This window comes from Lithobates pipiens, unplaced genomic scaffold (genome assembly GCF_037356315.1).
Source record: "Lithobates pipiens isolate NorthernLeopardFrog02 unplaced genomic scaffold, aLitPip1_a1.2 Scaffold_1, whole genome shotgun sequence".
Taxonomy (NCBI): domain Eukaryota; kingdom Metazoa; phylum Chordata; class Amphibia; order Anura; family Ranidae; genus Lithobates; species Lithobates pipiens.
The window spans coordinates 257,042,633-257,063,568 of record NW_027507685.1 but is presented as its reverse complement, the minus strand read 5'-3'; positions in this window follow the sequence as shown (position 1 = coordinate 257,063,568).

The following is a 20,936-nucleotide window of genomic DNA, read 5'->3' as shown; positions in this document are numbered from 1 at the left end:
TGGTCATGGGGGATGTACCTGGCCATCCACATATTATGTGCTTCCCTGGTGGTCCTGGCGGCTTCCCTGGTGATCTGAAGTAGACATCCGAGGGGGGACAATCAGCACAGCCCCCCCCCCCGTCAGGAGAACCGCCATCTGTCACGCGAGTGAGGAAAAGCCAATCAATGGCTCTTCCTGTTTACAACGTGATCAGCCGAGCCATTGAGAGGCTCTTTACCGAGATCAGTGTCGTGGTGTGTCAGACTGACAGACCGCTCCACTGATCGCCACAATGCGTGGGGGCGCGCGGCGGCTGTTATCCTGCAGGGTGTTATATGATGCCCAGTCAGAATAACTGAACCACCGCCGAGCCGTCATTCAGCTATAGGCTGGGTGGGAAGTGGTTAAGCAAAAAAAAACAAACAAACTCAGAGGTGATCAAATACCACCAAAAGAAAGCTCTATTTGTGTGAAGAAAATTATAAAAAATGTCATTTGAGTACAGGAGTAGCCTTGTTGGCTAGCCCTGCATTTCCTGTCAAATTGTATAAAGACTCCCCATTCCACTCGGGTTTCCAGCAGTCGGCACAACAAGAGACGCTTTCTGATTAGTCTCTTTGGGTCTCCGCACTTCCACATTCCTCTTCGTCTTATTCAATAAAAAAATAAATATTTGTTTTCTGTGTGGAAAGCAATATCAGGCTAAATATTACATTCATCGCTACAATGTTTTTCCAAACCCGACTAAAGATATATTTGCAAATTCCTTCTCTTTGGATGAGTTTCAAACAAATATTCACCGCTCCGGTATGCGGAGGATATTTGGAGTTTGTAGAACCCGTTTACAAGACTTGTACAGTGTGCAGAATAGGGAGCGTGTTGTAGGAATGCTGTTTAATCACCTCGACGTTTCCATCAAATGAAAAGAAAATATTGCTAGAATGTGAAATATTTCATTTTCTTGTGTGCTTTGTTTTTTTTATAATCTTTCGATATATTATATTCCTTCTTTGGGGCTTCCAAACCTTGGCTTTATTTATTATTTTTTTATCTTTTGTAGCCTGATTGTGTTGATTTCGGCTCTGACATTGCAGCATTGGGTTATCTAAGAAATCGATTAACTCTATGAGCTACCTGGGTGTACCCCACTTCCCTTATGACAACGTGACTTTTGGGGCCATTAGGACATCACCTCTGAGAATTTTTTTTTTTTTTTTTTGCTCAACAAATAAAAAAAGACCAGAAATTTTTGAAAAAATAATATGTTTTTTCTTTGTCTCCGTTAAATTGTTTTGTAAATAAGTATGTTTTCTTCTTCAATGATGGGCACTGGGATGGGTGGACAATGGCAAATGGGCTATGGTTATCATCTTATGCAATGTGCATTTATGTATATATATATTTTTGATGTGTTTTCGTATGTAGTGTTTTCCTATACTCTTGTAGAGTCTCTCATGTTCATTGGTTGATTCGTATATCCCCCTGATGAAGCCATAATGGTGAAACATGTCGGGATATCTCTCGCCTCGACTACTGCAACTCCCTTCTCATTGGCTTACCTCTACATAGTCTATCACCTCTTCAATCCATCATGAATGCTGCTGCCAGATTCATCCACCTTACCAATCACTCTGTGATCTCTGTCAATCCCTCCACGGGCTTCCGCTCAACCAAGGAATTCAATTCAAAATACTAACAATTACTTACAAAGCCATCCACAATTTAGTCCCCAGCTACATCACTAGCCTAGTCTCTAAATACCAACCAACATGACATTAGCAGAAGGTGCCCAAAGGGTGGCGCTCAAGAGCTGAAATTCTACGTAGCACATCACTACGTTTGTGTTTATTGGCCGACAATTGTGTGCCCTTTGTAAGCAAGACAGGTTCCTGGCACACGTCCTTCAGACAAAGGTCCGACGCTTTGTTGGCCAACAATCGGATCGTGTGTACGAGGCTTCAGACAACGGGGTCCCCAGAGAGCCTCCCTTACATCTGAGTGAGAGAGAGTGGAGGTGGATAAAAAAGGGGTGAAAAAGAGAGAGGGGTTGGCTGAGAGGGGGATGAGGGAGGATGAGAGAGAAGGGGGAGGATCAGAGACCCCCTAGCCCTGCCTGCAGTCCCTACTGTCCCAGCCCCTGTCTGTGGGTAGGCGTGTGTGATCCACCTACTTCCCCCTCATCCTCGGTCAGCCTGTTTACTTCATGTTCCAGTCACAGCGACCTGGGATTTGAGGTTGGAAAAGGAGTGCAGGCTCTGGGAGGTGCCGGAGATGCTGCTCAGGGTGGCGGTGAGGCCTCGTCTTCTCTCTCTCCCTCCTGGGCTCTTCCCAGTTGCCCAGGCCTCCCCCTCTCTGTTCGATGCCACTGCTCTGCACCCCACGCCACCACCGGACCAGCGGCGGGACGCTCCACTCCAGGAGTCCCAGGGCCATGACTCTTTAGGCCCCATGAGCACTAGCGCAGAGGAGGAAGTGGAATCCTCCTCCGATTTGAATGCAGGGCAGGGAGGGAGTTGCGGCCGCGACGTCACTGGTTGCTAGACGCTAGGCTGCTCTAGCAACCAGTGACCAAGAACAGAATCAGGACGGGGCGGAGCCAGAACCAGCGCTGCCACGGATCAGTCCGCCCCTGTCTCCCGCATTCCGCATACTGCACCCACCCAGGAAGAGACTCTATGGGCCCCAGACTCGGGGCTATAGTCCCAATAGCCACCCCCTAGAGACGCCAATGGTGAAATACTGTATACATATACAATGCTAGGTCTACAAGCTAACCAGATTTCCATGTTTAGCTTAGAAACAAGCCTGTGAACAGATAATTATTGCACTTTAAACGGACATCATTTGGGAAAACGTTTCATTCCAGTTTAGATTACTAATTCATTTGCAGATACAGCAGTGGAGTTGAAAATAAAGTTTTGCTGTTTCAATTAACTTCAGAACAGAGTTCAGCTAAGCCGGAGAGCGTTATTGAGCGCCGTCTCGGCAGACCCACGCCACAATTTCCGCACAGGTTACTTTTCAACTGAAGGATTAAGTTCCGGGACTTAGTAATTACATTTAAAGCCTCCATTAATTTAGGTAAGTTATCAGAGCTGCTCTTCCTTTTAAGTTTTTTTTTTTATTCTTCACTTTTTAAGCGCTACCATATTTCCGATACTAAATAAGGTTATCAGTCAGGCGTGTCTGGGAATTAAGTGATCTTTTTTTCAGCCTCCGGAGGACTTAACTATGTTGTTGTCTGCAGACTTGGCTGCCTTTTTCGCTGTTTGTTTGGAGAATGATTTCCATGCTCGATAATACATCATTAGCACTCAATGCAGAAGTAAAAATAGTTATGTAAATGCCTTCGTTAAGGAGTCACCCCAGACAAGTAAATTCATCTGGCGGACTGCTAAACCGAGATGAGACAATCCTTGAAAATCCATTTTGCTGGAAGTTCTCTTTAGTCTCTCCTGAGGTCTTCAATGCCGCGTGTTGTTCAGTATTGCTGTGTCTGCATCTTCCATAAAGACTGATATCCCTATAGCAAAAGCAAGGCCAACATTTGATTTGTAACCGGCTCCTGGAATTCTCCTTCCTACTCTCAACGATATCCACCTGGGCTCCTCCGGCATCCAACACTTCACCCATATCACTGGACGCTTTGTGGAATCCCAAGTCTTACATTCACTATATAGCACCCCCTAGTGTGAGTGTAGGCAAATTGATGCTTTGGCTCATAGTTAACTTGTGAGTCTTATGCCGCGTACACACGGTCGGAGAATCCGTCGGAATTCGTCTTATGCCGCGTACACACGGTCGGAGAATCCGTCGGAATGCGTCTTATCGGACCGTGTCGTCAGATAATCCGACTGTGTGTGGTATGCATCGGACTGATTCCGTCCGAATCTCCGTCGGACCCAATTTTCCAACATGTTGGAAATAATTCCCGACCAACTGGGCCGGTCGGAACCTAATCCGATCATGTGTAGAGAATTTTGATCGGACCAAGTGCCACGCATGCTCAGATCAAATTCCTACATCAAAGTTATTGGCTACTAGCCTGAATCTAGTCCCATTGTAACGAAATTACGTCATCACGTTCTGAAAGATCGGATTTTTCGACAACTTAGTCCGACCGTGTGTAGGCAACAGTTTCGGACACAATCCGTCAGACTAAATCTGACGGACAAAATCCGACGGATTTGGTTGTGGAAATCTCCGACCGTGTGTACAGGGGCTTAAAGTGGTTGTAAACCCTTACAAACCACTTTGACCTACAGGTAAGCCTAGATTAAGGCTTACCTGTAGGTCCAAGAAATATCTCCTAAACCTACACGGTTTAGGAGATATTTGCCAAAAGACAGCGGCGCGGAGGCACACTGAGCGCACCGCTGTCAGCGGCGATATGCCGCGAGTAGCGGCTCCCATGCGCATGCGCGGGAGTGACATCGTCGCGGCTCTGTCGAATGACAGCGCCGGAGCAGCGAGACCCACCAAGAAGATGGATGCTCTGTACACAAGGGGACAGTGGTGGCTTTGCTGGCTCCTGTGTCAGGTAAGTGACACATAATGGACTACTATGCGATGCGATGCAATGCGATGCATAGTAGTCCATTATGCTTTACCTTTGCAGGGAATCAAAGAGGAAGTAAACCCATCAGGGTTTACTTCCTCTTTAAAGCAGAGTTCCACCCTGAAATTTTTTGTTTTTTCTTTAACCACTTCAGCCCCAGAAGAATTTACCCCATTCCTGACCAGGCCATTTTTTGCGATACGGCACTGTGCCGCTTTAAGTGGAAACTACGCGGTCGTGCGACGATGTGCCCAAACATAATCTATGTTCTCCCCCCCCCCCCCCCCCCCACAAATAGAGCTTTCTTTTGGTGGTATTTGATGACCTCTGCGATTTAAATTTTTTGTGCTATAAACGTCAATTTTGAAAAAACACAATATTTTGTACTTTTTGCTATAATAAATATCCCAAAAAACGAATTTCTTCATCAGTTTAGGCCGATATATATTCTTCTACATATTTTTGGTAAAAAAAACAACAAAAAAACGCAATATGCATGTATTGATTGGTTTGAGCAAAAGTTAGACCGTCTACAATATAGGACAACCTTTCTCAACCTTTTTAACACAGAGGAACCCTTGAAATAGTTCTCCGGTCTCGGGGGGAACCCCCTGCTAAAAATGTGAAATCTACAACTCATGATACATTAGTGTGATGGTCAGTGCGAAGAATGGTCCTTACACTTGTGGGCATTGGGTAGAATTACCTCCTTACAGATTTTAAGAAAGATCAATGGTCTCGGTGGGAACTTATCTGAGAGGCAGAAATTCCTCAAGGCTGAAGGAACCCCTAGCAACCTCTGGAGGAACTCTAGGGTTCCACGGAACCCTGGTTGAGAATCACTGATATAGGACATAGATTTATTACTTTTTTGGGACCAGTGACATTTATGTAGCAATCAGAGCTAAAAATAGCCACTGGTTACTGTATAAATGTCACTGGCAGGGAAGGGGTTAACACTAGGGTGGCGATCAAGGGGTTAAATGTGTTCCCTCACTATGTGTCCTCACTGTGAGGGGGGAATGTGACTGACTGGAGGAGGAGAAAGATCGTTGTTCCATCTTAGTAGGAATACACGATCTGTCTCCTCTCCCCTGACAGAACCAGGATTTGTGTGTTAACACACACAGATCCCAGTTCTCACTCTGTCACAAGCGATCGCAGGTGCCCGACAGTCATCGTGCGTCAGCTCCGGGGACACACTGTGTGCGCGCGCTTGCCTCTGGCTGCTCGCGCCTGCTATAGCGTCTTAAAGAGCTGACAGACAGCTACGACGGCTCACGCAGCAGTGCCATCCTGCCGCAGAGAAGGTCGAGAAGCGGTTAAAGTCAGCAGCTACAAACACTGTAGCTGCTGACTGTTAATAAGGACACTTACCTGTCCAGGGAGTCCGCTATGTCGCCGCCCCCAAGCCGATCCGTCCATCGGATCAGGTGCAGACGCCGCTATAGTAGCTAAGGGAAACCGTCAGTGGAGCCTTCAGGCCACTTTCCTACTATGCATGCACGAACCCGTGTGGCTCTTTCTGAATGGCCCCATCATCTTCTAGGACACACACTGGGGGAAGAAGGAGGGGCAGAGCCAGAAGAGGACATGACATACCTCACCGCAGTGGGAGGTACTCAGTGACGTCACCACGTTCGACGAGGGGAGGACGGGACGCTCGTTTGTTTGTATGCCGGCCGGCGTATCTTTATCCTGTCTCTACGCTTGATACCTACTGTTATTTTGTAAGTGTATTTCTTTTACCTTAATAAATCCTATAATGATTTTACACTATGGAAGCATTTTTTCTCTTTGCTGGTGTTGCTGGTGACTGACCCACCGGAGTTCCAAAGATTAGAATTGGGCTGCATTTCCATACTGATGACCCTGGGACACGGGAGGCTATATTGGAGCTAGTTGTATTATCCTCAAGGCTCTCTATATCTGTGCATCTGGTAAGCGCATCATTTATCTGGTGACGGGCACAAGATTTTTCAAAAAATATCTGTGGTCACAGTGGTGATATTTGGAACGTCTGGAGCACCTGCAACTTTATATGAACTTTTAATCTATGTTCACTTCATGTTTCATACTATTTATATGATTTGTATATTGTATATTTGGTTGATATCCTACTTTATTTCTATACAGTTAATTTTTATATTATTTTTTATTTTTATTGGCGCTGCTTTCCTCTTATCCTTTAAGGAAGTTTACCTGTTTCCCACTAAAGTAAGTGAAAAAAAATATCCAAAAACGAGCCATGGAGTAGTGGTCTTTCCTTTAAGAAAAAGTTCAAAAGTTGGGTGGAACTCCGCTTTAATTGGGTCATGGGATTGCTACAGGTCTGGTTGGATGACTCATACAGGCAGGTCTCTGGTGCCTCACCCTCGTTCTGGAAGTTTGGAGACATTTCTATAATCTAGAGGTCGCGGGCCAGGAGTGTTGATCTGTATACTTAGGGGAGCTTAGCCAATCCCCAGGCTAAGCTCCCCCAGGCAGTGGGACTGGCATGGTGGCTGAGCCACCCCTTAAATAGAGATGAGTCGTGCTGGCAGGGGAGTCGGGTGAAAGATGGAGTGCTGAGGAGACTATCGGCGGGCCGGTCTTTGAGAGGAACCTCTGGTCTGGGGGCTCTGGTTTAGGACAGTATCCTGACAGTATTGCAGTTTGGAAGGAATCTTGCCTAAGAAGCAACGGAGGAGGACGTTGTGAGTACATCAGCTCGGTCAGGGACTTACAAAGGGGAAGACTGCCCCATGTAGCAGACCTTTCTGGAAGACAGTGTTGTGCCTAATCTTTCCTTCCTTTCTCCTGGGAGATCTTCAGAGCAAGTGGGCTAGTGAAGGTAAAGTTGTGTGGGCTGGTGAAGAAGCAGCCAGGTAGGCTGGTATTTTCTGCTGTCGGTAGAACAGGGATTAGTGTCTCCAGACGATTTGGTGATACTCCGAAATGCAGCCTACAACACGTTGTGCTACTTTCCAAGAGAATGATAATTCCTAGCCCTTAACCACTTCCTGCCCAACGATGTCATATAATGTCGTCAACTTTGAGTGGTGATATCGGAATGATGGGTGCTGCTACAGGTATCATTCAGATATCATCTTTTAGAGGAGCCAAGCCACCCTGTCAGCGGACTGCCCCGCCCTCCACCAGAGCCATGCCAAGCCATGCCAAGCCATGCCGAGCCATGCCAAGCCATGCCGAGCCATGCCGAGCCGAGCCATCCCCTCCACCTGGGCTGATCTGTCAGCTGACCTCCCCGCCCCCCTCCCTACCCAAAATTTAGGCTAACGAATCGGCCTGGAGAGAGGAGGGGGGAGCGGGGACTCAGCAACATGACAGCAGATCGACCCAGGAGCTTGCCTCCCATATATTGACAATTTGGACAGGAACGAGAGCAAAGCTCCTGGTTTTTTTTGGGTTTTTTTGCACAAACATAACTTTGCACATTTAAAATTGCCCCCTTCATATGGCGGCCATGGCACTTGCCATATGTGCCATACCCTGGATACACCACTGGCAGAAGGAGGACAGTTCTGGCATGTGTACATAGGGAGGAAGCTGTCCCTGTTTTGGTGCAAGTTAAGCTAGGCATCCCATAATTCCTATTCCCTATCCAAGTTATTACCCCCCCCCCCCCCCCAAAAAAAAAAAAAAAAACAACACTGGACAAAGTGTGAAAAATGCTTGTTGGGGAGCCCAATCATCTCTCCAACCTCTGAGGGGTGGTGCTACAACTATGTGGCTCACCCCAGCCGTGCAAAAAAATAACTAAACTGCTTTGTGAAGAAGAAAATCGAAATAAATAAGAAAAAGCCGAAACACTAAAAGTATCCGACTTTCAAAGATCTGTAAAATACAAAAATGCTGCACTGATTCAAAGCTGTGTAATACAACCAATTCTAAATAATTAAAGTATATATATATATATATATATTTTTTTTTTATTATTATTATTTTTTTTTTTTTAACACATGCACATATTAAATGTAACTAGAGAGTTACAATCCGTTTCTGCGAGAAAATAAATATACGGTTCATCCTCGTGTAAGTCTGTGTTGCTAATTAGTGAACATAAATCTTCTATCAAGTATCCTGCGTGAATCCCACGCTGAGCACCACCAAGCCACCAAACAGATAAAGAATGTACTCTCACCTAAAAATATGAACCTTTAAATAAAAAGGCCCCACTTCCCCCTTTAAGAGCTGGGATCAGCAATTGGTGGCTGGCACTCACCCCAATCAAGACAGCTCCATAAATTACATAAAATTCAAAAGCAATCTTTACGAAACACAAAAAAAAAAAAAAATACAAAAGGAATACAAAAGAAGAAACTGATAGGGCTCTCTGTGTTAAAATTCTCACACTATCTTTTATTATATTAATAAAAAAAAAACACTCACAATGAAAACAGAATGTCAGGCTTCTCAGTATACAGAGAGGGATAAATTCCTGTGGCTCACCACTCCCTACTATTGCTGGCTGTCAGGTCCTGAGACGGATCGGACTGCAAATGGAAAAGAACCTCTCTCCCCTGCTCTGTACTGGTGGCTTTAGGGAAGCTCCGCCCTTAGCGTTACGTCAACTTGCGACTTATTCAAAAATTCTTAATCTGTTTGGTGGTGGAATTTCTCTTTTATTGCTCACCAGGGGATTCAGATAGAATATTTCATAAATCAGTGGTCTCCAAACTGTGGCCCGGGGGCCAGATGCTTTTTTTATTTTTTTTTCCATTTTTTTTTTCACATTCTATTCCACATTTACATTTACTTCCCACATCTTTTACCACTTTCTTACAATAGATTTGGATTACTGCTTCACCAGTAATATAATAATATCTCACACACTGCTCATATATTTATACACATTTTTATATTCATTTACAGATGTTTTCATTCACAAACCATGCACATACATGGATTTTGGTGGGGTCCACTCCCCCAGTCACACCTCACCCTTCAAGATTCCACGTTGCTTTTCCATTGTTTTTGCCACCTCTGCTCCCGTGGGAGACAATTGTCCGCAGCTTCGCGTTGGCATCCACCGCCGCACTCCACGTTCATTGTTGACCTGTAAGTATGGGTGAATGTTCCATCATTACCCCTTCCCCATCTTATGTGTGTTCAGTTTACTCACTGTTCACCTTTAAATTTTTTAGACATCCCTACAGCGTCTGCTCCTGATGAGTGACAGTCACGAAACGCGTTGAGCTACAGATGCTACAATCATGGTTATACATCCAGTTGTTTGAGCCAACAATGCTGCTACCTTATGTTTACAGTCAGTGACTATTTTATCACTAATGTATGGGACATCATATACAATTGTATCTTATGTTTACGTATTTATATTGCATATTATAAATTATGCAACTCAACTTTAGATGGCTTGCAGGTCACAATGTATCTCTGTTCCAGTAATGTATTGTATTGTATGTTGTATTTATGGAATAAAATGAATTTTGATCACCTTTAGTGCCTCCTTGCTCTCCAGCTGCATGCTTCACCCAAAGTCCTAAACCTTTTCTCTCTTTTTGCTGTGCAAAAGCCGGGATGGAGGTACCTCTGATTTCTACTTCAGAGGCCTCATTTAAAGTCCCAAATTCTTTTCTTTTTTGGGTGCAAAATTTTTTAGCTCTAATGACATGTGTACATCAATAAAAAAATATATAAGAAGCCAAAGTCCAACATATTAAATTGAATCAATATGTAAAAAAAAAAGGTCTCAAAGTAAATATCATAACGTCCCAACGTGAAAAACCAAAGATGAAGACCCTCAATGAAGTAGCAATCATCAAACGAGCTGAGTGCAGTATAGAAAATCCACAGTGAGTAAATCCGGGAAAGTGAATATGGTAAAATACCCTAAGCCCTTGTAAACACGGTCGGAGATTCGGTCAGAATGTGTCCGATCGGAGCGTTTTGTCGGATAATCCGACTGAGTGTGGTCTTCATTGGACTGTTTCCATCGGAGTATCCGATGGACCAAGTTTTCCAACTTGTTGGTAAAATTTTCCGACAACATGCTCCGATCGGACATACTCCGATCATGTGTAGAGAATTCCGATCGGACAAAGTGCCACGCATGCTCAGATCAAATTCCTACATCAAAGCTATTGGCTACTAGCCTGAACATAGTCCAGTCGTAACGAAATAACGTCATCACGTTCTAAACGATCGGATTTTCCGACAACTTTGTCCGACTGTGTGTATGCAACAGTTTCGGACAAAATCCGTCGGACAAACTCCGACGGACAAAATCCGACGGATTTGGTTGTCAGAATGTCCGACCGTGTGTACAAGGGCTTAGTGTACAGAAAGAGTTAGTGTTGGGGTTACAGGGAGGGTTAGTGTTGAGGTTACAGGGAGGGTTAATGTTGGGCTTACAGGAAGGGTTAGTGTTGGGGTTGCAAGGAGGGTTAGTGTTGAGGTTACAGGAAAGGTTAGTGTTGGGGTTACAGGAAGGGTTGGTGTTGGGGTTACAGGGAAGGTTAGTGTTGAGGCTACAGTGAGGGTTAATGTTGGACTTACAGGTAGGGTTAGTGTTAGGGTTACAGGGAGGTTTAGTGTTGGGGTTACAGGGAGGGTTAATGTTGGGCTTACAGGAAGGGTTAGTGTTGGGGTTTTCCGACAACTTCGTCCGACCGTGTGTATACAACAGTTTCGGACAAAATCCGTCGGACAAAATCGGACAGATTTGGTTGTCGGAATCTCTGATCGTGTGTACAAGGGCTTACCAAAACATTTGGGCAGCACAGTGGCAGCACAGTGGCAGCACTGTGGCAGCACAGTGGTGTAGTGGTTAGCACTCTCACCTAGCAGTAAGAAGGGTCACTGATTCAAATCCCAACCACAACACTACCTGCCTGGAGTTTGCATGTTCTCCCTGTGCCTGCATGGGTTTCCTCCGGGTACTCCGGTTTCCTCCCACAATCCAAAGACATGGTGATAGGTTAATTGGCCTCTGTCCAAAATTGGCCCCTAGTATATGAATGGGGACCTTGGATTGTGGCTCCTTGAGGGTAGGGACCAATGTGAGTGTGTGATATACAGTGATAGGGACAATTGTAGACACTCACTCAGGTTGAACTGGATGGACTGGTGTCTTTATTCAACCTAACTAACTATGAAACTATTTGGACCCAGATGTCAGCGACACTGTATCATACAAGCTTGGATACACAAATGGATGGTTCTCTCCATTGGATGCAGGAACATGGATGGAAGAGTCTCTCCACTGGATACAGGAACCCAGAACCTCCACGGTGTCCTCCGACCACTTCTAGGATCCCGATTGACTTGGAAAGATGTTTTTTTCAAAAATGAAGAACACCCCAGCCCCTCTCATCAGAATCCTCTGCAATTCTCCACAGCTGTTATATATATATATATATATATATATATATATATATATATATATATATAAAGATCTTTATCACTCATTTTTTTTTTCACAGAACTTTTTTTTTTTAAAGCTGCAATTGTTTTTAACCAAAGTTCTGTAGATTTCGGAAACCACAGACAACCCTGCCTTAAAGCAAACAGGGGAGACAGTTTAATATAGGTGATAAAGGTAGTCCGGATCCAGCTGTAATTTTTTTGTCATTTGCGATGTGTAGTGTAATACGGTGAGGAACTTTGCTAACCGCGTTACATCGCCATTTTAGGTGCAGTCTAGTAATGGCGTTCTACTTTAATTCCCCTTATTTTCTTCTTCTCTTACTGCAAAACTTTCCCTCCACCGGGAGCTCCGGGACACTACTTAGAGCAGAAAGAGGAGCTGCGCTCTTCTAATGAAAGTCGCGCTCTCCCGGGAGTTGGAGCCATTTCTGAATGCGCTTTGCTCTTGCTCCGCAAAACACACGGTGTAATTCAAACACTTTATTAAAAAGCAAACCCTGGGTGATATTTAATCACACTGTAAAGATTGCCCTGGCCCCTGTTTCCAGGCCTGCGTATGAAGGAAAAAAGTGCTTACCAGACTTTTAGCTTAGCGGAGAGTTGGCATGAAAAATGTCGCAGGGAGATAGTTTATGGTGATCACACTATTCTTATTGGCTTTTTTTTGTTTTTTTTTGTTTTGTTTGCTTGTTCTTCTATTAAATGGTTTTATTGTATTTTTGTTGATATTATTAAACTTTCCGCTTAGCAGTTTGAATTATTGCAAAAAAACAAACAGATACCACAAGAAAGATTTATAAATATAAAAACAAATTGCCAGTAGTGTTAAAAGGAATTAAGCACTGCAATATGTCACGTCTCTAAATAGACCCTATAGAACAGGATATGAATGAATGAATGAATGAACGACTTGAATAGCGCTACCTATACGAACTTAATTGCCTCAGGGCGCTTTCTTGTCACCAGAGTCCATCTGCAGCTTTTTATGCAGTCCTTTAACCTGTAGGGTCCCGACGCACTTACAACATTGACATACACATATATTATGGCCAATTTTTTTTTGGACAGGGTCTAATAAACCTACCAGCTGCCAGCCAGCTTCTGGTGGACTCTACACTTGACATGTAAATTTGCATTCTCCATTCTGTCCAGAATACGAGAGGTGGTGGTCCTCGGAGTTCTAGAAGGTCATTCCATCGAAGCGCGGTTTGTACTTACCTCTCCCCGTTTAATATGCCTCCCTACTAAATCATATATTGGCCTGTTTGTTCCTTGAGTTTGTCTTACTTAAAGTGGTTGTAAACCCTTACAACACACTTTGACCTGCAGGTAAGCCTATATTAAGGCTTACCTGTAGGTCCAAGAAATATCTCCTAAACCTACACGGTTTAGGAGATATTTACCAAAAGACAGGCACCGCTGTCTACCGCGCATGCACCGTAGACAGCGGCGCGCAGGCGCACTGAGCGCGGCACCGTCAACGGCGAATATGCCACGCGTAGCGGCCCCCGTGCGCATGCATGGGAGTGAAGTCATCGCGGCTTCGCCGAATGACAGCGACGGAGCAGCGAGACCCACCGAGAAGATGGATGTGCTGGACTACAGGGGACAGCGGTGACTTCGCTGGCTCCTGTGTCAGGTAAGTGACACATAATGGACTACTATGCGATGCGATGCGATGCGATGCATAGTAGTCCATTATGCTTTACCTTTGCAGGGAATGAAAGAGGAAGTAAACTCATCAGGGTTTACTTCCTCTTTAAGGCTATTATAATTTAACTAATGCCAACTAACGTCCGGTTAGTTGGCGATTCAATTTGGGGCCACATTACCTATATAAGCACATTGGTGACGGCTACACACACCCCCAGATGACGTCTAATCAGACGAAACGCGCTGGGTCGAGTTCTGTCATCACTATTGTGCCATCTTATGTCCTTTTAACCGCAGATCGCATCTGAAATGTGAGTGTCAATTTTTTTTTAGCTTTTTTTAAAATAAAAACGATTTTAAAAACAATATCACACTATGTGGAACCTTCTTTGCCATTTTGGTTTCATCGTGTGATCATGTGAATCCTCCCTGGCCGTCCTCCTCCTCTCCATCTGAACCATATTTGCATGTCTTTTTGGGAATACACTGGAGACCAGTATTGTTTAAAGCGGGATTCCACCCTAAAGTGGAACCTCTGCTGATCGGATCCCTCCCCCCCTCCGGTGTCACAATTGACACCTTTCAGGGGGGAGGGGGGTGGAGATACCTGTCAAAGACAGGTATTTTCACCCACTTCCGGGCATAGACTCCCGTGAGTCTATGCCATTTCCTGCCCTGCCGCGCTGTCTGCTGGGACACACACGGGTCCCAGTGACAGAGCAGAGATTTCCTATTGCGCGGCGCGGCTCGCGCATGCGCAGTAGGGAACCGGGAAGTGAAGCCGATTCGCTTCACTTCCTGATTCCCTCACCTAGAATGGCGGCGGCAGCAGCCGAGAGCCGAGCGATCGATCGGCCTCGGCTGCCGGCATCGCTGGAACCCGGGACAGGTGAGTGTCCATTTATTACAAGTCAGCAGCTGCAGTATTTATAGCGGCTGGCTTTTAATATTTTTTTTTTTGGTGGAATCCCTCTTTAAGTCCTAATGTGATCGGGGCTATCCGGATTGCTGTTGTCTCTCAATCATTTAACCACTTCTATACCCGGGGTGCATGCTGGTTCTGGCATATCGAAAGAACTTGGGTCTGTAAAGCACATGTGGTAGAGTGTGAAGCTCAGCTGCTACAACAATAAGTCTACTCAGCAAGGCTAGCAGAGAAGCAGTGTTGTTGCAATGGTTAACCAAGCATAGCTCAAGACACAAGCAATCAGTCATTAGGCGTGGTACCTGGTAAGGGTAGCGAGGGGGAGTCAATGTTCTGGCTCCCTCCCTAGCAGTTCATTTCCAGGAGCAACCGAACCGAACCTGCGTTACTGAAATCTATGACCTGGTCACAAGCTATGCTAAGTGAAGGTGTACTCATGAGGTCCATGCCATATGCACAGCGGGTAAAAGAGGTATGCTGGACTGGTGAAGAGGGCACGAGCTCTGCAGTGTCTCTCCTAAAGCAACATACTTCAAGATACAGTGTGTAGTGACACAGGACAACACTTTTCAATGGAACTCTGTACTTTAACCACTTTGATACCGGGCACTTTCAACACCTTCCTGCTCAGGTCAATTTTCAGTTTTCAGCGCTGTCATACTTTAAATGATATGTAGCACCCTCTACCTAGTGTAGGTGCTAGAGTGAGATTTTTCTGTAGAACAGGTACATTTAGGCAGGCCTAGCTAAAAGCTAGGATTGTTTGTTTTGAACTATGTGGGCTTGGAGTGGCTTAGAGTAGGCTGGTGACTCACAGCTAGCTTCACTTTTGGTTATCTCCCTTCTGCTTCTAGAGGCTTCTAGAAGGAAGGTGGAGAAGAAGGGTGGAGCTGTCTGGGGTGTTCTAAGGAGCCCTGACCAATCCTGGATTAGCAGGGGGCAGGCCTCCTTAAATACCTAGAGTTATCCCAGAGATGGAGGAGTTGACGCGTTTTCAGCCTATAAGACCTTAATCATATCATAACCACTGGTTATGATTAAGGCCTTATAGGCTGAAACACGTCAACTGACTTAATCTGTGTTTGTTCACTGTGGCTATTCAATAAAATGAAGAAATTTTAAGAGCAACAACTGGAGTGTGGATCATTTTCTTTACATTACTCTACTCAGCCAGCGACTCTGGATCGAGCACTCAGGAGCTCTGCTACCTTTGTGGTGTATGAGTAGTAGCACTGACTTTTCTGTTTATACCCCTCTCACATTGTCCCCCCCTCCCCCCGGGAAGCCTACAGGAGGAGGAAAAAGAATAAAGGATACATGGGTATGTAGTGATGGACAAACTTCCGACGGGACGTTTCACGAGCGCAAACCGCGAATGTGGCCAAAGTTTGCGAACCGCAAAGTTTGCGGCGGGCCCCATTGACTTTAATGGCAGGCGAACCTTAAAAACCTCCAGGTCATATTTTCAGCCACAAAATACTTACTAGCTGTGCACACATAGTCTCACAACATGGGCACTGACATAACAAAAGTATTAAGTGAATCTGGGATCGACAACGACAAGCATTCTTTTTTTATCTGTGAAATTTTGACAATTCAGGAGCGCATGAGGGCCATGGACATGGGCGTCCGCAGAACTTTTTCCAAGGGGGGGCATCATTTTAAGGCCACTCATGCTCCGCCCCTTTTCGACAATCTCATGAAAATCTTTCTACGGGTAATACATATGTGTTATATAACAGATAATTCATCTTCACTTTGTATTGGAAGTTACTCTGGCGGCTGTGTTCCATGCCCATATAGCCTAGAGAATGTACATCTTTTTGCATTGCAATACATCTGTGCTGGGTTGAGCCAAAAAGAACAGGGGTGGAGAGCACGGAGGGTAGAAAGCACTGGCGGGGCTGGAGAGCACCAGGGGGGCAGAAAGAACAGGGGTGGGGAGAATGGGGGGCTGGAGAACACTGGGGTGGGGGCTGGAGAGTGATGGGGAGAGCTGAAGAGCACTGGGGGGGAGAAAGAACAGAGTGGAGAGCACTGGGGTGGGAAGAACAGGGGGAGAGCACTGGGGGAAGGAGGAGAGCACTGGGGGGCAGAAAGAAAAGGGGGGGAGAGTACTGGAGGGAGTGGAGAGCACTGGGGGGGAAAGAACAGGGGGGGGAGAACAGGGGGGGGAGAACAGGGGGGAGAGCACTGGGGAGAACGGGGGGGGCAGGAGAATGTAGTGGTGGAGGTGAGTGGGGGGGGGCAGGAGAGTGTGGTGGTGGAGGAGAGCACTGTGGGGGAGGGGGCAGGAGAGTGTGGTGGTGGAGGAGAGCACGGGGGGGCAGGAGAGTGTGGTGGTGGAGGAGAGCACGGGGGAGCAGGAGAGTGTGGTGGTGGAGGAGAGCACGGGGGTGGCAGGAGAGTGGTGGTGGTGGAGGAGAGCACGGGGGGGCAGGAGAGTGTGGTGGGGCAGGAGAGCACTGGGGGGGGCAGGAGAGTGTGGTGGTGGAGGAGAGCACTGGGGGGGCAGGAGAGTGTGGTGGTGGAGGAGAGCACTGGGGGGGCAGGAGAGTGTGGTGGTGGAGGAGAGCACTGGGGCGGGGGGCAGGAGAGTGTGGTGGTGGAGGAGAGCACTGGGGTGGGGGGGCAGGAGAGTGTGGTGGTGGAGGAGAGCACTGGGGGGGCAGGAGAGTGTGGTGGTGGAGGAGAGCACTGGGGGGCAGGAGAGTGTGGTGGGGTAGGAGAGCACTGGGGGGGGGCAGGAGAGTGTGGTGGTGGAGTAGAGCACTGCAGCCCCCCCCCCCCCGATCCTCCTATCCAGGCACTGTGGCACACAGGGCGGGCTGTACAGATGGACATCTCCTCCTCTGGATCACAATGCTGGCTGGCTCTATGTTCGGCGGCCGCTCTGTAACACGGCCCCGCCCCCCCAGACCGGCTCATGTGATAGGCGGCCGCTGAACACAGAGCTAGCCAGCGCTGTGATCCAGAGGAGAGAGAGAGGATGCAGCCGCCTGCGGACTCAGTAAAAAAAAAAATGCAGCATGGTGGCGACTGCAACACCTTGGGGATTCCAGGGGGGGCACTTGACCCCCCTTGCCCCCTGCTGCGGACGCCCATGGCCATGGAGGAGAGTCAAGGTCAGGGCAGGCTATGAAGGGGGTGCAGGAGATGATCAGTGCCACAGTCAGGGCAGCACAGTCCTGTGCCAGTGTCCCAGTGTGCCAACCTGTGCTTGAGCCCCTTCGTCTGCTCGGCCCTTACCCCCACCTATGCAGGGCTCCACTACGGTGGTCCGGAGGCGCCAGTCCAGTGCTGATCCTCACCCATGGTGCTGGCACTGCCTGCTGATTGGCTTCTCCGCTGCTATCTCCCTCACTGTCTGAAACCAGCACCGCGATAGAGACTGAGCACTGACACCAGCACCGTGATAGAGAGCACTGACACCAGCACCGTGATAGAGAGCACTGACACCAGTACCGTGAGAGCACTGACATCAGCACCTCCCTACACTGAGAAACAACAGCTGCAGAATCGGTCAGCAGTACTGCATGCAGTGCACTGTAATATGCTTTCTATATTTGAACGAAAGTATATTATATGTGTATTCAAACCCTATATACTGTACAACTATACCAATCCTTAAAAGGACCTTTGTGGACCTAATAGTAGCTAGCTAGTAGCTAGTGAATTGCAGACTGTCCCTGCTCCAAACACCAAACCGTCCCTCCCTACACTGAGAAACAACAGCTGTAGAATCGGTCAGCAGCACTGCATGCAGTGCACTGTAATATGCTTTCTATATTTGAAAGAAAGTGTATTATACGTGTATTACAACCCTATATACTGTACACCTATACCAGTCCTTAAAAGGACCTTTGTGGACCTAGTAGCTATTGATTTGCAGACTGTCCCTGCTCAGAACACCAAACTGTCCCTCAGTCCCTACACTGATAAAAGACAGCTGCAGAATCGGTCAGTACTCAGCAGCACAGCAGTCAGCAGTGCACCATAACCACTTAGGCCGCGTACACACGCGGGGACTGTTCGCCCAACTTTGTCCGCTGAACAGTGTTTCGGCAAACAGTCCGCTCGTGTATGGGCTTTCAGCGGACAGTTTCAGCGAACAGTCCGCTGAACAAGGTTTTTCGGAATTTCCGAAAAACTGTCCGCTGAAACCTTGTTTCAGCGAACAGTTCCCTCGTGTGTAGGCTTGTTCGACAAACTAAGTTCTGCGCATGCTCAGAAAGGCTTTACACGCCGAAAGTTATAATGCAGTGTATAGGACGTCATATTTTTCGTCCCGTCGTACGTGCCGTTCACGTCATCGCGCACGGTTTCAGCAAACTGTTCGTTCGTCGTGTGTGGCCATGTCCGTCCATGCTAATTTTGAGCGGACTGTTTGCCGAAACTGTTTGACGGACAAAGTTGGGCGAACAGTCCCCGCGTGTGTACGCGGCCTTACAGACCGAACCATTTTGCTGGTCAAAGACCAGACTACTTTTTGCGATTCGGCACTGCGTCGCTTTAACTGACAATTGCGCGGTCGTGCGACGTGGCTCCCAAACAAAATTGATGTCCTTTTTTTCCCACAAATAGAGATTTCTTTTGGTGGTATTTGATCACCCCTGCGGTTTGAATTTTTTGCGCTATAAACAAAAATAGAGCGACAATTTTGAAAAAAAACGCATTATTTTTTACTTTTTGTTATAATAAATATCCCCCAAAAATATATAAAAAAATTTTTTTTCCCTCAGTTTAGGCCGATACGTATTTTTCTACATATTTTTGGTAAAAAAAATCGCAATAAGCGATTATTGATTGGTTTGCGCAAAAGTTATAGCGTTTACAAAATAGGGATAGTTTTATAGCATTTTTATTAATAATTTTTTATTATTATTTTTTTTTACTAGTAATGGCGGCGATCAGCGATTTTTATTGTGACTGCGACATTGTGGGGGACACATCGGACATTTTTGACACATTTTTGGGACCATTGTCATTTATACAGTGATCAGTGCTATATAAATGCAGTGATTCCTGTGTAAATGACACTGGCAGTGAAGGGGTTAACCAGTGGGTGGCAGTGTAGGGGTTAAGTGTTCCTAGGGGTGTGTTACTAACTGTGGGGGGGTTGGGCTTTCATTTAGTGAACACTGATCTCTGCTCCAATCACATGGAGCAGAGATCAGCGTCACTAGTTGCTAGGCAGAATGGAGAAATGCTGTTTACACGGCATTTCCTCCATTCAGCCGTCCCGTGAGACGATCGCGCGTATGCCCGCGGCGATCGAGTCTGCGGGTCCCACGACCGGACTCACGGGGGTCCCGACCAGCGCGGGAGCGTGCCGCCAGCGGCGCACTCCCGATGGCAGGGCGGCATTGAAGATTGGACGTACATGTACGCCAATATGCCTGCCCGTGCCATTCTGTCTACGTATATCGGCGTGCGCTGGTCGGGAACCGGATAATATACTTTGTATATTTGAAAGAAAGTATATTATAAGTGTATTACAACCCTATATAATGTACACCTATACCAGTCCTTAAAATGACTTTTGTGGACCTAATCGTAATAGCTAGTGATTACACTGACTGTCCCTGCTCCACACAGCGTCCTGTCCCTACACTGACAAAAGACAGAATGTAAAATGGCCGCCAGGGGCGGACGGACAACTCATGGGTTCCCCGGGCAATAGGAGAAGATTATGGGGCCCCTGGGCAATAGGAGATTATGGGGCCCCCAGGCAATAGGAGATTAAGGGGCCCCCAGGCAATAGGAGATTATGGGGCCCCCAGGCAATAAGAGATTATGGGGCCCCCAGGCAATAAGAGATTATGGGGCCCCCAGGCAATAGATTATGGGGCCACACAGTATACACGCACGCACATACACACAATATACACACACAGAATACACATACACACAGTGAAAAGGTACTGGAGAGGCGGGGCAGCTATAATCTTGGGGAAAAAAAACACAGATTTTTACATACTGTCCCTGGTATTATTGAGGCTGGCAACCCTGATGGGGCCCCTTAGTGGCATGGGGCCCTCGGGCAGTGCCCGAGGGCCCGAATGGTCAGTCCGCCCCTGATGGCCGCCAGATCAGGTAGGGGGAATGTCAAATTGTCCATGTGCTGAAATGTCTCAATTGGCTGTCCTGTACCCCATGATGGATGTGTCATCATGGGTCAAAGTTCTTCACAATGTAAACGCATATGTCCGCCGCGCGAACAGCGCCAGAAGTCCGTCGGTTTGGCGAATCGCGAACGAGCCAAATTCGCCACGAACCGACCGCCGGGTGAACCGCAAGGCCATCTCTATGGGTATGCATTCTACAGCAGGAAGAGCTCCCAAAAGAACTAGTAATGGCATTTTATATATATATATATATTTTTGCAATAAATGAGTGAAATATTTTACCTTTGACAGAATTGAACCG